The sequence below is a fragment of the Apium graveolens genome, chromosome 8 (assembly GCF_009905375.1).
Source record: "Apium graveolens cultivar Ventura chromosome 8, ASM990537v1, whole genome shotgun sequence".
NCBI classification, from domain to species: Eukaryota; Viridiplantae; Streptophyta; class Magnoliopsida; order Apiales; family Apiaceae; genus Apium; species Apium graveolens.
Genome location: NC_133654.1, coordinates 165,382,240 through 165,393,678, shown reverse-complemented (window position 1 = coordinate 165,393,678; position 11,439 = coordinate 165,382,240). Strand labels below are relative to the sequence as shown.

General features: G+C 37.0%; 1 non-coding gene across 1 annotated transcript; it reads right to left on the bottom strand.

Annotated features, from left to right (window-relative positions):
- Positions 1 to 4,233: 4,233 nt before the first annotated feature.
- LOC141682143 (small nucleolar RNA R71) lies at positions 4,234 to 4,340 on the bottom strand. Its single transcript, XR_012559545.1, has one exon. It is a non-coding gene; the product is annotated as a small nucleolar RNA R71 (small nucleolar RNA).
- Positions 4,341 to 11,439: the final 7,099 nt, after the last annotated feature.

The following is an 11,439-nucleotide window of genomic DNA, read 5'->3' as shown; positions in this document are numbered from 1 at the left end:
GAAGGTAATATTACTGGTTGTCAGCTAGTTGAAAATGCCCCATCTATTACTCATTTACTTTTTGCCGATGATAGCTTTCTTTTCTTTAAAGCTACCATGGCAGAGGCTAGCTTTGTAAAATTATTGCTGAATAAATATGGGGAAGAATCGGGACAGGTTATCAGCTATTAGAAATCTGGAATTTTCTTTAGTGCAAACGTTCGACGGGATAAACATCAAATTATCAAAGACATTCTGGAGGTTAATAATGCTATTGGAGATAGTAAATATCTGGGAGTTCCATCTCTAATTGGAAGGTCTAGAAAATCAGTTTATAACTACATCAAGGAGAGGGTGTGGAGGAAAGTGCAGGACTGGAATTCTAAGTTACTTTCAAAGGCAGGTAAAACTGTTTTGATAAAAAATGTGGCTCAGTCGATTCCAAGTTATACTATCTCATGTTTCCTTTTACTGAGGTAGAAAGATTGATAAATGGGTACTGGTGGAGCTCGGGAGGAAATAATAATAGGGGAATCAGATGGCTTGCTTGGGATAAGTTGGCTTAGCCTAAATGTACAGGGGGCTTAGGATTTCGCAATCTGCATGGGTTCAACATATCTCTTTTGGGAAAGCATGTGTGGAATTTCTGTCATAATCCTTCCTCGCTTGTTGCTCGTGTATTCAAAGCAAGGTATTTTCCTGGTGATCATATTTTGCAAGAAAAAAAAGGATGTGATCCAAGTTTTATTTGGACGGGAATATGGGAGGCTAAAGAGAAGTTACGTAAAGGTTTTAGATGGGTTTTGGGAAATGGTGAAGAGATCAGAGTCTTCAAAGACCCTTGGCTGCGTGATAAAGCGGATTTCTGTGTGGAAGATAATCATGTAACAAATCTAAGTGATGAGAGAGTATGTTAATACTTCCGTCCTAATAGTAAATACTGGGACGTGCATAAGGTTCAGCATACTTTTCATGGCGATGATGTTCAACTTATCTTACAAACAAAGATTCCTCAAATAGATATGAAGGATAAGGTCGTATGGTCAATTTTTAGCAAAGGTGATTATTCAATGAAAACGGGTTATCAATTCTGGAACTCTCATTACAGCTCTCATGGAGACGTACCTACTGCAAAAGGTTGGAGTAAGATTTGGAAGATTCAATTACCTCATAAAGTCAGAACGTTTATTTGGAGGTTCCGCACAAATAACATACCAGTCAAAAATTTGCTTCGAGGTAAAGGGGTGGATACTTCAATTATATGTCCAATGTGTAATATGGAGATTGAACATATGCGACACCTCTTCTATGAGTGTTTATATGCTAAAGATGTTTGGCAGCAGTCGGGTCTTCTAATTGATTTGCAAGAAGTTGAAATAGCCCCGTCTTGGTTATTGGATTTCATCAGCAGGAACAATGTGGAGCTAGTAGAAAAGGTTAGTATAGTTCTTTGGTGTATTTGGTTCGCTAGAAATAAGAAAGTTTGGGATGGAAAAAATCTTTCTGCAGAAATTGCTTGGAGTATATGCTCTAAAATGATGATAGAATGGCAGGAAGTGAATAAGAAAAAACTGTTAGAAAATAGTGTGCAGAACCAATTGGTGGAGGATGAGCAACCCAGGTGGTTACCTCCAGCACCAGCGATGTATAAACTTAATATTGATGCTTCGGTTACAAATGGAGACATATCTTTTGCTCTGGGAATGGTAGTGAGAGATGACACAGGTCGGTTTGTGGCTGGTAAAAACATGAGGATCAGAGGCAAGGTCTCCGTATTGGAAGCGGAAGCAAGAGGCGTTCTGGAAGCTCTCAAATGGATGGAATTTCAAGGATATTAGGATGTTATTTTTGAGTGTGATTCTGAGTTAGTGGTTCATGCTTTGCAGGGAAAAAGCTCAATACTTATCTGAGGTGGGGCATATATTTGAGGACTGCAAGGAGAAGCTTAGGCAAAGAGCTAATTTTTCAATTTGTCATGTTAAAAAGCAAGCAAACAGGGCTGCCCATTTGATGGCTAAAGTCCCATGTTTGTTAGATAGCTTTAATTGTTTTCTGTCTCCTCCAAATTTGTTGTTGGAGATGTTACCTTCTGAATTTTTGAATTAATGAATTTCTCATTTTTAAAAAAAAAACATGCTAGAATTGGACTATGGTATTTACACAGTGTTAAGTGGCATTTATATCCACTTACAATGTTTCATAAAGGCTCGAATTGGTGTTTTATACTCAAGTTGTTTGTGTGTTTTGATGTGTTTTTGTAGTGTTTTAAATTTCAGGGCATATTCGAAAGAAGGAATAAATATTGCAGATTTTATGCTTAGAAGAGTGTTAGGATGGAGCCTCGGTTGATCGCACGAAAGAAACCGGTAAGTGAAGTCAAGAAACAGAAAAAAACTAGTTTTTCCAGAAGCTCAGGGCGGCTGCACTACACTTGGGAGCAGCCGCGCCATACTCAGAGCGGCTGCGCTGTACTTGGGGGCGGTCGCGCTAGGTCGATTTTCCAGAATCCTGTTTCTAATAGAAGATTGATCTGCTGAACTTCTGGTCGCTTTGGGATGGTATATAAAGAGTTTTAAGATGTCATTTTTTCATAACAGTGAGCAAGAAGAACGCAACAAAAAGACCTAATAGCACAAATTCAACGAAGGAGAAGAATAACTTGTTTTTACTTGTGATTCTTTGCTTAAGTTGTAATCTTTGATGCTTGTTTTCTTTGTTGTTTAAACCTAATACTCTTGTTAACGTACTTTGCTATTATTTATTCAGTTATTTCAGACCTAGTTTATCTTAGTTTATTTACCATGCTTTCATTGGAACCCATGGTGACGATGAGTTCGGTTATGAACTAATCGTTATTGTGGGGTTCTAACGGATTTACTTATGGATTTCTATAGTGAATTGTTTCGATACCTAAGTGTGTGGTGAATGTATGATATCCTAGTATTGGTTGTGCTTATTCTTCTTATGTGCGTCATGAACATATAAGATAACGTGTTAATCTCTATAGAAGCGATAGTGAATATAGAGATTTAGAACTTGCCATGCTAGCATAGGTTCATGTATTTGTTATGCATGATTCATAGGTAATTTTGACCATCTTACTTGCCCTATGTAATCACGATAGGTAACTTATGCATTAAACCTTTATGTTGTCAAATTCTATAGACATATAGGGTCTCAACATAATTGGTGTCTATTCAGCTTCTATCTCTTTTGTAGATGTCTGGTAGTAGGGTATTCGTACAACGAAAGTTGGCATTTACTAGTTTTGTGTTGTCTGATTAGTTGTCATCACCATTGCATCTAAGGTTAAGAACAATGACTTTTGAATGAAGTAGTAATGAAGTTAGAATCCCATATTTGTCTCATATAAGTAATTCAACCTCAATTCTCTTAGTTAATGCTATTTAGTATAATCTCTTAGTTTAATCAAAACCCAATTGGTTTTTTTTCTTAGCATTGAGCGATAACCCTACATTGTTGCATAAGTGCATAAATTGAACTTAACCTAAACCAGTCTCTGTGGGAAAGAATCTGATTTAAATCTTATACTACTTGCGAATGCGTATACTTGCGTGTAATTTTAGCGCGTGTTTTCATCCTAACAAGTTTTTGGTACCGCTGCCAGGGACTCGTTGTTAATTTTTAGTTTATGTGCTTGACATCAGTGGTCGTTATAGTTCACTGACTCAGATATTTTACTTACTTGTTTGCTTATTTGTGTTTCAGGTACTCTAGAGAGTGTTTATGCTAACGCGTTCTCGATCTCGCAAGAGAACACTTGATAAAGCGGAGGAAGAAGTCGAAGTAGTTGAAGAGGTTTTTGAAGAAGTTGAGAAAGTTGAAGAAGAAGCTATTATTGCAATGGGAGAACTAGTAGTGAATCCGAAAGCTTTGATGGATTATTCTCAGCCGAAGATCAATGATATTTATTCTAGAATTATCAGACCAAACATCGCGGCTAATACTTTTAAAATTAATTCTAGCACTATTCAGATGGTGCATAACTGAGTCTGGTTTGGGGGTTCTCCAATGGAAGATCCCAACATGCACATCATATATTTCATTGAGATCTACGACACTTTCAAATTCAACAATGTTTCTGAAGATGCTATAAAGCTAAGGCTTTTCCCATTCTCTTTGAGGGATAAAGTTAAGTGTTGGTTGCATTCTCTACCACCAGGCTCTATTACTACTTGGGAAGATCTTGCTCAGAAGTTTCTTACTAAGTTCTTCCCTATGGCAAATACAACTGCAATCAGGAATGCTCTTACTCAATTTGTGCAGCAATCAGGAGAATCTTTGTGTGAAGCTTGGGAGCGCTATAAGGAGATGCTTAGGAAGTGTCCTCATCATGGGATGCCTGACTGGATGATTATCAACTGCTTTATAATGGTTTGGGAGCACAGTCTAGGCCCATGCTTGATGCAGCATCAGGTGGAGCCTTATGGGCTAAGAGCTACGATGAAGCTTATGAGTTGATTGAACTGATGGCTGCTAATGAATACCAGAACCCAACTCAGAGACTACCTCAAGGCAAGGTAGCAGGAATTCTGGAGGTGGATACAACTACTGCTATAGCTGCTCAGCTTAAGGCTTTAACTATGAAGGTGGATTCTTTTGCTAATTATGGAAATAATCAGATCACAAGTGTCTGTGAGCTTTGTGCTGGTGCGCATGAGACGTAGCAGTGTGCTATATCTAGTGAATCAGCTCAGTTCGTGAGCAACTTTCAGAGGTCGTAGCAAGCAGTTCCAGCCACTTATCATCCTAACAACCGCAATCATCCTAACTTCAGCTGGAGCAATAATCAAAATGCGGTACAACAGCCTTATCAACAGTATGTAGTAAAGCAATATAACCCTCCTGGTTTTCAATAAACGCAATATGCACCAAGATAAAAACTCCATCTTCAGCAACTTGCATATGGAAGTACAAGTCAATCTAATGAAAAATCTGAATTGGAGGAGTTGCGGCTCATGTCTAAGAGCCAAGCGGTTTTTATTAAGACTCTGGAGAATCAAATTGCACAGATTGCTAATGCCTTGCTAAATCGACAACCTGTTACACTCCCTAGTGACACAAAAGTGCCAGGCAAGAGGGAAGCTAAGGAGCAGGTTAAGGTAATTACATTGAGGCCTGTGAAGGTTGCAAGCCCCGAAAAATCTCAAGTTTCAGAAGTTAAAGTTGTGGCTAAAGAAGATGTGCAGAAGGAAGCATAAGTGGAACCAAGTAAAAAAACTATGGAACACACTCCTCTTGAGGGTAATACAGGGGAGAAACATGTCTATCCTTCACCTCCTTTTCCTAAGAGGCTGCAGAAGCAAAAGTTGGATAAGCAATTTGCTAAGTTTCTGGAGGTGTTCAAGAAACTTCATATCAACAAACCTTTCACTGAAGCTCTTGAACAGATGCCTAGATATGCAAAGTTTATGAAAGATATTCTATCTAGGAAAGTGAAGATTGATGACTTAGAGACCGTTGCTCTTACGGAGGAATGCAGTGCTGTGCTGCAACAGAAGTTGCCTCTGAAGTTTAAAGATCCTGAAAGCTTCACTATTCCCTGCACCATCAGAAACTTGTCATTCGACAAGTGTTTATGTGATTTGGGAGCTAGCATCAATATGATGCCTTTGTCTATCTTCAAGAAGTTGGATTTACTTGATCCAAAGCCTACATATATGTCCTTGCAGTTGGCCGATCGTTCTATGACATATCCACGAGGCCTTTTGGAGGATGTCTTGGTCAAGGTGGACAAACTCATCTTTCCTGCTGACTTTGTAATTCTTGATTTTGAGGAGGATAAAAAGATCCCCATAATCTTGGGAAGACCATTCTTGGCTACTGGTCAAACCTTGATTGATGTGCAGAAGGGTGAGCTCACTATACGAGTACTATATCAGGATGTGACCTGTAACACCCCCAAATCTGGGGTCAGGGATCCGGGTTGTCACGAGTTCCATTTCCCTTAACAACACCCAATCTTAATAAATAATCAACTACTCTGTACTGTGACCCCACAATAAACACACACACCACAAGTTATAGTCTCAGAGATGAATATCCAAAAATAATCACAAGTCGTTTTATTCCACAATTATATGCCAATACACCTTAAACAGGTTTCTGAATAAATTTACATTTCTTTGCCATTATTACAATTCATAAATATACATAATCTGATACATCAAAAGTTGAAAGCCTAGTCTATTGGTAGTTCCTACCTCAGCTATGGCGGCATCAGTGCTTCTAGAAAACTGCGGAACGTCTCCTAACCTCTTGCGAATCGGGAGCTTGGTCCGGTTCATCTTGTCTATCTGATGTTGTGTGATGAAAGAAGAAAGCAAGGGTGAGCAGCAAGCCCACCAAAATAATATGTATAATGATTAACAATATATGAGCCTTCTCATAGTACTCATGAAAGTCTTGGTCAAAAGAAATGAACCAAGTTGATATCTTAATGCGATGAAGTCGCAAAATATTCAGTATATATATATATACATATATACTTTTCAAAATATTGGAAGTCCTCTTCCATGCACAATATACACAAAGTCCCAGTGTATAACTGTATAAAAAAAATATCGTTGCAAGGTGATCTCATATATCTAACCTTGTCTCAACGTTTTTCTGAAAATCTTTGTCATTCATAAGACAATTATTAATTAGATATAAGTTTAAAAGATGAAGTTACAAGATACCCCAATATACTTATATCTTTCCCAAATACTACTTGAACTACCACCGTTCAAGTTATAATTAGCTTCAAAAGTTCATCACATAGATGAGACTATAAGGCAAGATTTGAATAGATTAAATCTTTAAAATATTATCAAAATAAAATGAAGTTACGAGATACTTCATTTGATGTAAACATCATTTTGAAAACTTGACCCTGCCAACACTCAACAATCGCCTAACCGTAGCCTTTCTATCAAAGTGCTCTGGGTAGTGTTGCAGAAATTATCCAATTGGATGATGAACTCATTACGGGAGTTTGCCGCGCCAGGAAGACCACTTACGATGATCAGTCGTAGTAGTACAACCCCACCATTTTCTACATGTAGAGGAGAACCTGTCGGATTTACTTGTCAACCGAACACTGAACTCCTAAGGAATGGACCGCCTTAGCGGAACTTCCAGGCCATTTGGGCCAATATAATAAGGCTGGGCCGGCGCTACTCGGCCACTTACGCCACTCCTAGTTCAGATGAAATCCATGACTCTGAAACGTAAAGCTTATCCCCACTTTCCCCAAGTAGAAACTTGTTGATACGGCTCCACCAAGAAGTTGTATCTATTTGGAAAGGAGAACTCACCGATATTTCCCAGGCGATGCCTGTTAATGGATTAACTTGTTCCAAGAATTTTACTTCCCGAGTGTTGGGTAAGTAATCAATTCATTTATCAAAACAGCAACCTTGTTGCGAATATAAAACACACCACAGAGCCGGATCCCTCAGGTTTTGAGCGAGTATTTAAATCCCCTTCGAAAGGAGGATCTTAAAAAAAAATGAGTTTTGGGATCCGCTCTAACTTTTAAAAAAAATCATTTTGAAGACTCGCAAAACATTTTTAAGAATGTTTGGAGTGAAGCTGATTTTATGAAGTAAATCAGTCCCCAGAATATTTAGAAAATGTCTGAATATTATTATTTAAATAATATTCCCATAAAGAATAATCTTTATAAAATAATTGAAGTAGAAGTATTAAAACTTATACTTGAAATGAATAGAAAATAATCAAAGATATACTTATACGAAAGTAATATCTTTATTTGAATAATCAAAAGTAAGTTTGATTATCGACACCTTATTCTTTAATACAATAAAGAATATTATTAAGTAATAAGCGGAGTCATAATACCTCGAATGAATACTATAAATAATATTCATAAAATAAAGGAGTCATACATCCTCAAATGAATATCCAAGTAATATTCAATAATAATATAAACTGAGTCATAAGCCCTCGAATGAATATTCAAATAATATTCAAATAATAAAATAAACTGAGTCATAAGCCCTCGAATGAATACTCAAATTAATATTCAATTAAGTAAAATAAAGGTATCGAATAAACCTTATTCGATCCATAGTTTTAAAAACTATATCCATATATATAAATATATATATATATATATATATAATATACTCGGGAACATCGACTCCCGGTTTAGAAATATGTTCACCTTTTATCCCCTATACTAAGGGTATACGCAACTACTTGCTTATTTCTAGCATAGGTATTATGCAACTATAAGCATTGAAATCAACAGATAGATAACCAGATTACGAAACAGACATGCATATATACCATATCAGCATACTCCAATATATCGCAAAATTTGCTAATAACAATCATGCACTATCACAAGATAATGCATATACATATATTTACATCACAACAACAGTATATCGGGTAGAAAACTTGCCTGAGCGACTGGGGGTTACGAATGGCTCGGGACGAGTCTGGTAACCTATAAACAACAAGTAAGTTGGAATTAAACCAAAGTCACTTGTAAATCTATACTCTAACCAACTCAGACTCTAACGCTCGTTTTGCGCTTACTGATTCTCTTAAGTCACTCGAGTACCCTCGGCTCCACCATTTTTTAATAATTTAACCATTACGAGTTTTAAGGCGATTCCTTCGCGAGTGTCTTACCAACTGCCTATTACACCTTAAATAAATGTTTTATACTTAAATTAGTCATTTAAGATCTTTAACCTATGTTTCAAAGTAAGGCGAGGGGTAAGGGTTCGTTCGCGAAACGTCGTTATTTAAAACAGCCGTTTCTCCTAAACCGTTCATCGGAATCAAACGAACCACATATCAAAACGAAGCTCATAACATGAACTATCTAAACATGGCAATGGTAAAAACCTAGCAGGGAGTTCTCGGGTCCTAATGTTATGAACAAAAGCAGTCTAAAGTAAATCGGACATTACGACAGCTATGTTTACGCGATTTCCCAAATTTTTACCATTCCAAATCATATCAATCCAACTACCAATCAACAACAACTCAAGATACACATCAATGCTACTGATTTTAGTCATAATAAGCTCAAGGATCTCAATCCAATAATATATTATAACATCTCCAACTTTAACTAAACTACTTAACAATTAAGCTCGAATCATGCTTATCATTCAAATTACTACTCATCCATCAAAACCATCTCCAAACTTCAACATTCAAACTTATTACTAAAGGGTGTGAAGATTTATACCTTCCTTGGGAGGTGTTAAGTTGCTAGGAAGCCTTAGGGAGCCTCCTACAAGCTTGATCTTTCCAAAGAAATCAAGAACACAAAGTTAGGCTTTGAAGTTTCTAAAAGTCCGATTTAAATAACTATAAAAATGAGGGTCTTACCATGCTTATTTGGAAGAGACTTGTGAACAATAGTTGTAGGATATCTCAATACCTTTCCAACGAGCTATAGAACACAACATTTGAGTGAGTATTGAAGGAGATATGGCAGTTTGAAGTTGCTGGGTTTGTTTTAGCCGAGAGCTTTCTTCTTGAAATGGGAAAGTCAACTTCTAATTTTTGTGTTTTATGATATTTGCTTGGTTGCTTCTCCTTTTTGGCCTTGGATAATGTTTTAGCTTTTTACCATGGTAAATTTTACATGGCCCAAAATCAACCAACAAAACAAAACCCCTTGTCATGCTTATGTCATCTTGCACATGTCATAATGCTTCCACTTGTCCACACCTTGTTGGTTTGATGACATCATCATCCCTAACCTCCTTGATTAACTCCTAATTGCTTGCCTAATGACCGCTGATCTGTTATACGGTTCACTTAACTTTCGTTTTCATTTATCGTTTGAGGGATCATACCCGGGATCTTATTACTTAGGTTTCTTTAACCTTTCTCAATACATTATATTCCTTTCATGATCCTCTCTTATAATCCTTGAATTTAAATCCTTTTTATTCTGTTACCTTATTCTCAATTCTTTCTGTATCTGGTAGATTTTCGGGAAAAATCAAAGTGTTCGGAATTGGATTCTGACGATCTTTACATACACTTATATACCATATAGAGTACTAATAAAATCTCAGAATATCCATAACAGAACCCCTACATAGTGTGGCATGAAAAGTTTTCTCATTCAACAAAAACACTATCCATAAGGGTTTCAAAAATTTCCAAAAATTGGGGTTATTACAGTCTCCCCTCCTTAAAAGGATTCCGTCCCGGAATCAAATAGAAAATAAATAGGGATACTCTCTTAGCATTGCACTTTCTAACTCTCGAGTAAAATTTCCCATATTGTGGTTCTACCATCAAACTCTGACTAGTTTGATAACCCTTTTCCTAAGTAATTGTTCTTTTTTTCAATCTATAACCCTTCCTGGTTGCTCCATATAGGTTACATCGGGTTGCATGTCTATGCGCTCATATGCCCTTATTTATCTGGCATCCGAATTACATTTTCTTAACATTGATACGTGGAACACGTTATGACTTGCTACATGTTCTGGGGTAAGGCTAGCTCATATGCTAACTTCCCAATACTTCTTAATATATCCAAGGGTCCGACAAATTGTGGACTTAGCTTTCCTTTCTTTCCAAATCTCATCAATCCTTTCCAATGGTTTCCAAGGGGATACCTTTAGCAACACTAGGTCCCCTACTTCCTATTCTTTGTCCTTTCGTATCAAATCAACATACTTCTTATGTCCATCTTGGGCTACTACCAGCCGTCCTCTGATTAAATCTATTAAATCCTTGGTCCTTTGGACCACTGCTGGTCCGAGCATCTTGCGCTCTACAACTTCATCCTAACATAAGGGAGATCGACGTTGTCTTCCCTCAAGGATCTCATAAGACGACATCTCGATACCTGACATACGATCTATTGTCGTAAGAAAACTCAATCCGTGTTAAGTGATCATTCCAATTTCTTTCAAGTCTATTGCACAAACTCTCATTATAGCTTTTAGCATTAGAGCTTTTGCTTCTCAATACCCATTCTTTTCCAGTTCGTAATCGCTACTACCTTCCGTTCCTAATATTATACTGGTTATACCTTTGCTCGTTAGCGTTCTATAACCTTTTAGTAACCACGTCAACCTTAGTATCACGAATGTGTTTCCATTCCGAATACCACCATATCTTTACTACTCATTTTTCAGCTGTTTCTATTTTTGAAAGCTTGATCATATAGAAGTAAAAGAATTCATTGAGAGATCACTATGATCATGAACACTTGTTACATTGCATAGTTAGTACAGAAGGTGGCCAGCCTTTAGTACTTGACAAACAATTAAACAATAGTTGGTATCCTACTCGGCTTCTATCACACAGATAGATAGTCATTCGGCAATACCTCCCCTTCTAGAAGGGTTATTCTTCTCAGTTTATATGAAATGAAAAGAAGAGAAAAGAACGAATTGAAGAGAATTGTAAATATATATAAAAATATACTGCCACAAAATATCT